At 44.5% G+C, this 5,046-nt stretch overlaps 1 long non-coding RNA gene and 1 other non-coding gene across 2 annotated transcripts; both read right to left on the bottom strand.

Annotated features, from left to right (window-relative positions):
- Positions 1–602: 602 nt before the first annotated feature.
- LOC143443262 (uncharacterized) lies at positions 603–4,248 on the bottom strand. Its single transcript, XR_013112070.1, has 2 exons — positions 4,027–4,248; positions 603–1,036 (listed from the first exon to the last, which is right to left on the bottom strand). It is a non-coding gene; the product is annotated as an uncharacterized LOC143443262 (long non-coding RNA).
- Positions 631–735, bottom strand: LOC117714483 (U6 spliceosomal RNA). Its single transcript, XR_004607557.1, has one exon. It is a non-coding gene; the product is annotated as a U6 spliceosomal RNA (small nuclear RNA).
- Positions 4,249–5,046: the final 798 nt, after the last annotated feature.

Genomic DNA, 5,046 nt, shown 5'->3' with positions numbered 1-5,046 from the left:
GGTTCCAATTAAGTTTGCTTCAAACTTTAGATTATTTTTCTAATCAATATTAGTTATAAAAGCTAGTGAAAACCAACAGTTCTATGATGCTGAAAACTGAATATGCTAAGATAGCCCTGAAATAATGAGAATTCTGGGGTGTCATAGTTACCCCAAATAAAAGCAAAGACTGCCTCCAGAATTTGAAGAAGCTTCATGTTTGAACAGCTGCTTTCCATTAAGGATAACTAAACTACAGCTCCTACCTGACCCTCAAGGCTCGCTGCCTGCCCAACATTAGCCAGAGGGGTCTCATCTGCTGCTCCTCCCAGCTTTATCTTAGTATAAAATAAAAGGATAACAGGCTCCAAAGAAGAAATAAAATAGAGGGACTTAGAAAATTCAATGTTTTAGCTATTTCTATTTTCAACTGTGATTTTTTTCACTTTAAACAATCTTACATTTTTATGCTGCTGTGTAGTTTAACAGTAATCTGAACCGGGCACTGTGGCATTTGCTTGCAATTCCAGCACTTGGGAGGGTGAGGCAGGAAGATCATAAGTTTAAGACTAGCCTGGGCTACAAAGCAAGTACAAGACCATCCTGGCTATAAAAAACGGACGTTTTGACTTTATTTATTTATTTGTTTGTTTAAATATGGAACGCTTCACCAATTTGTGTGTTATCCTTGCACAGGGACCATGCTAATATTCTCTGTATCGTTCCAATTTTAGTATATGCGTTGCCAAAGAGAGCATGATTTTATTTATTTTTTTTAAATTAATTTGATTACACTGACAGAAACCACAGGAAATGAATCCAGCCAGTTGAGTTTGGCAATCCTGTTGATACAAAGTCTTACATTATTAACCACAGAGGAGTTTGCTCATGGTAAGGACCAGGGATGGGAGACAATCTTTTCTTGGACCTCACTAGAGCAAAAGTGCTGAGAGCACCTGGGAGCCACTTCTGGTGAGCGCCTCTCCTTTGAAGGACACCCTTGGCTCTTCTTCACTCACCTCCACAGTTCCTTAGTCATTGAAACCTCATTCCAGACCTAGAATAAGGAGGGGAAAGACAGGATCCATCAGTCAATAACCACTTAGCACCCTGGCCTGCCAAATCCCATGGAGGGAACAAAGAACAAAGCCAGACTAGCATTCAACAGAGCTCAACCTGGAGCATTCAAAACAGACAATTAAAACCCACCAAATGGGCCAGTCAGAAGAAAAGACCTGAGCCTAGCATAACTGCCATCAGAGAGGCTTCAAACAGCGATTGATATGAGAAGATGCAGAGAGGCACAGCCAAACATTAGGTGGAGCTCGAGGAATCCTTCAGAAGGGGGGGAGGGGGGGAAGAAGGATTGGATGAGCCAGAGGAGTCAAGTACACCACAAGAACTGGCCAACAGAGTAAACTAAGTGGGGCTCATATGGGCTCACAGAGACAGATTAACAATCAAGGAGCCTATATGTGTTTGGCCCAGGTCCTCTGCATATGTTATGTGAATCTTGGTGGTCCTGTGGGACTCCTAACAGTGGAGTAGAGGCAGTCTCTGACCTTTTGCCTGCTTTGGGGATCTGTTTCCTCTTACCCAGTCTCCTTGCCAAGCTTGGTCTTACTTTAACTTGTTTAACTTGTTTAGTTGTTATCCCTGGGAGGCCTGCTCTTTTCTGAAGGGAAACTGAGGAGGAGTGGATATACGGGAGAAAGGAGGTAGGAGAGGAACTGGAGGAGAAGAGGGAGGAGAAACTGCAGTTGTAATACAATACAGGAAAGAAGAATAAATAAAAGGCAAACCAAACCACCAGCAAATGATGAATGAAAGGTTCAGTGGGGTTGAAGAGTCAGGGTCTAGGAACTTGGAGACACAAAGATTGGATCGCTTTTCTAAAGCGATGTAGGGAAACATAATGCATATGCAAATGAGTCATAAATATGAAAAGATAGTTGAGTAATTTGCCTCAGTGAGAGCAGGAGGTTCTGGTTGGAAAAGAAATAGGAAAGGACCCCACTGGGTGGCTTCTGCTCCCAAGCCTCCATGTAAAAATACCAATAAGCCACTTGAGAGTTTAGAATAGAGTCAGAGGTAGAGATCATTTACCTCACTGTGTGATTGTGGTAAGCCCACCAGGCAACAATAGGCCACTACTACTACAATTTTTGGGCCATTGTTGAAATAAGCTTTATCAAATACTGGCCAAGACATGCACACTGGCCAGGTCCATACCTGGTATTCCCAGGGTATGGCACTGGATTACATTAGACCAGGGATTATGAATGCACAACCCATGAGCTACGGACTTGTTGCCTTCATCCAATGAGGGCAAGCAGACATCCCTGATTTGCTTCCTGCACATGTACTTCCCACCTTTGTGTGATGAAGCACATCCCATGTAGCTGAGGCAACCAAATACAGAAGTGAACATATGTGGCTTGTTACCTTAATTGAACAACAGCCCCCAAGCATTCCAGAAAATTATGTGTCCTTGGGCATGTGGGGTTGCAAGAGAGAGGCACTTTTGGTTTATAGATCTCCTACCAACAGTAATTAAAACGTAAAATGTAAACAAAGATGTTAAATAGTCCCTGTAGACAGACTGTTCAGTCATGGCCTCCACTGTCTTTCCATGGTATGTCAGGAACAAGGTGTAGAATGATAAACTGTTACGATGTGAGGTAAGTTGTCCAACTCACAAAATTTTAGCAACTGATGCAAGGAAAAAAGATGCAGGCCCCAAGAAGTGTTAGAGCAAGAATAGTAGAGCAACAGGAAGTGGCTAGGGACACGGGTCAAACTACTACAGGATTAAAAACCCACAAAGGTAGACAGGAAGGTCCCTCAGCTAGTAAGAGTGTGTGGCCAACTCAAGACCCTAGGTGCATCCCCCAGAACTACAAAAGAAAAGAACAAAATTAGATGATGCCTTATCTACATATACATTCTTAGCCTAGGACCTCTAGCTTCACTGCCAGATGTCAACTCTGGGTCCTTTGATGAAGTCTGAAGTGAAAGAACTGAGTTAGCCAGAGCCAGGCTAACTCCATAGCAGGCTGCAAACTGGCTGTTTGGGAGACTAAACCTAAGTTTCTGTTTCCCAGAAATGAGAACTCAGATCAAATAACTTATGGTCAGCCAACCACAACAGTGGACAGCCAATCTGAGGACACCTTGTCATCTGTCCTGAAGTAAGAATAGGTAGTTAGAATGAGTAAGCAAGCCCCTGGGAAGTCTCCAGAGCCTAATGAATTGTAGAATCAGTCAGTCAGGACCCTAGACAGACAGACAGACAGACAGACAGACAAGACAGAGGCACATATACCATACACCTTCCTGAATTCCCCTGACAATAAAAGCTGAGCTTGGGAGTCCACCAGGAGACTCCATTCCCATATGGGGAGACCCCTGCATGCAGGAAATTCAGCTCAATAAAAAATAAAAGCTCTTTGCTTTTGCAAACTGACTGAGTCTCGGGTATCATTCTTGGGTGATTCTTGGACCCTAACAGAAGAGTAAGACATATATACTTGCAGTGTGATGGTTTTGGCAAAGTTGATAAGTTTGGAATGAATGGTATTGGTCTCTTTCTGTGAGTAAAAGTTTTAAAACTGAACAGGCTTGACACTGCAAATCTAAGTGCTGTGTTCAAGCAACTAAGTGTCTAACCTTTTGAACACTTTTGAATACTTAATGAAGAGACACTAAAACCCAAGGCTTGCACTGGGTACTTGGAAAACACATTAAGGGGGGGGGGGATTTTAGCGTCTTTTTGGTTACAGTTCATTAGTTGAATCTGGAAGGAATAAACAAGTACCTTGTAACAGTGATTTAGTGGCCCTTGCATTGAGTCTTTGAGAGGAAGCAAACAGCGGGGAAGAGAGAACACCCAGCAGATGACCAGGCAGGAGCCTGGTCAAGAAGGCAGCGGGAAGGGTAGGGCGGTGCCTCCCAAGGCCACCGGCCAAGCCAATCCCTGGTGGAGATACCCCTTCGCCCCCGGGCCGGCGGAGCGCTGCGGTGCAGCGACCCCGCCTGGGACTTCACCTTGTTAACCTGTGCAGCACTGAGCAGGTCCCGGGCATCCAGGAAGGAGAAGACATGCTGCAGTTCGTGCGGACCAAGCTGCAGCACCATCCTGCTCGCCAAGCCCCAGCCACGCCACATCCACTTCCTCCTGGTTAGATAAGCCCGCCCACAAACGGAAATTGTGCAGTTACTTCCGCTCCTCCGCTCTCCTCCCTGGGCTAATCATCCCAGCCGCTGGCTTTTGACTTGATCCTGCTCTGACCTAGAGAACACTGAAGTTGGAATACCCTGATCTTGACCTTGTTTTTTTTCTCTGCCTCTCCTCTTACAATCAGTCTTTGTCCTTGCCGGGTTCTGGCTTCAGCCTCCTCCCTGCTTATGATTCTGCATTGTATTTATTATCGATTATGCCAACACATATACATTTGGTCTTTTCCAGAAACGGGCTGTGCAGTAAGACAAAGAGTTGGAAGCATACATGTTCTCCTGTAATCCACTGCTTCCTCTACTATTTACTGCAATTTATAGCTGCTGTTAAAACCACGCACAAATAAATTTAACCTTAGAAGAGCAAAAGTCTTGACTACTGTGTGTCTGCAATGGATGCTTCTGTTCTCCTATGGGAGCAGAGGGACGAACTAGAGATGCTGAAATCCCTGACAGGGCAGCTACTAGTGCATACCTCCCATCTTTGGCCATTACTGCCACTGGTGTGTAGGTGAAGACATTTTGCCCAGACAGGGCAGCACCTTCCCTAAGCAGGGTGAGGTCTGTGTGGTTCTGAAATGATTAAGGGAGCATCATCTTGTTTTGACTCTACTTCGTGTTTGCTTAGATAGCTCTCAGTCTGTCTTGGTCACACATTTGAGACTTTCAGTGGTCTTGAATTTGGTCCAAATATAATAGACATGCAAAGTCTGAAATAATCAGTATGCTTTGCCAGTAATGAACACGTCAAGGTGACTTGACCCTCATCTGACTTTGATGTAAGTTATGGTCTTTGTGAGTTTTGCCTTTAAAGAGTCTGCATGCTTGAGG

The sequence above is a fragment of the Arvicanthis niloticus genome, chromosome 8 (assembly GCF_011762505.2).
Source record: "Arvicanthis niloticus isolate mArvNil1 chromosome 8, mArvNil1.pat.X, whole genome shotgun sequence".
NCBI lineage: Eukaryota > Metazoa > Chordata > Mammalia > Rodentia > Muridae > Arvicanthis > Arvicanthis niloticus.
Note: the sequence above shows the minus strand (reverse complement) of the source record. Positions and strands in the feature narration are given on the sequence as shown.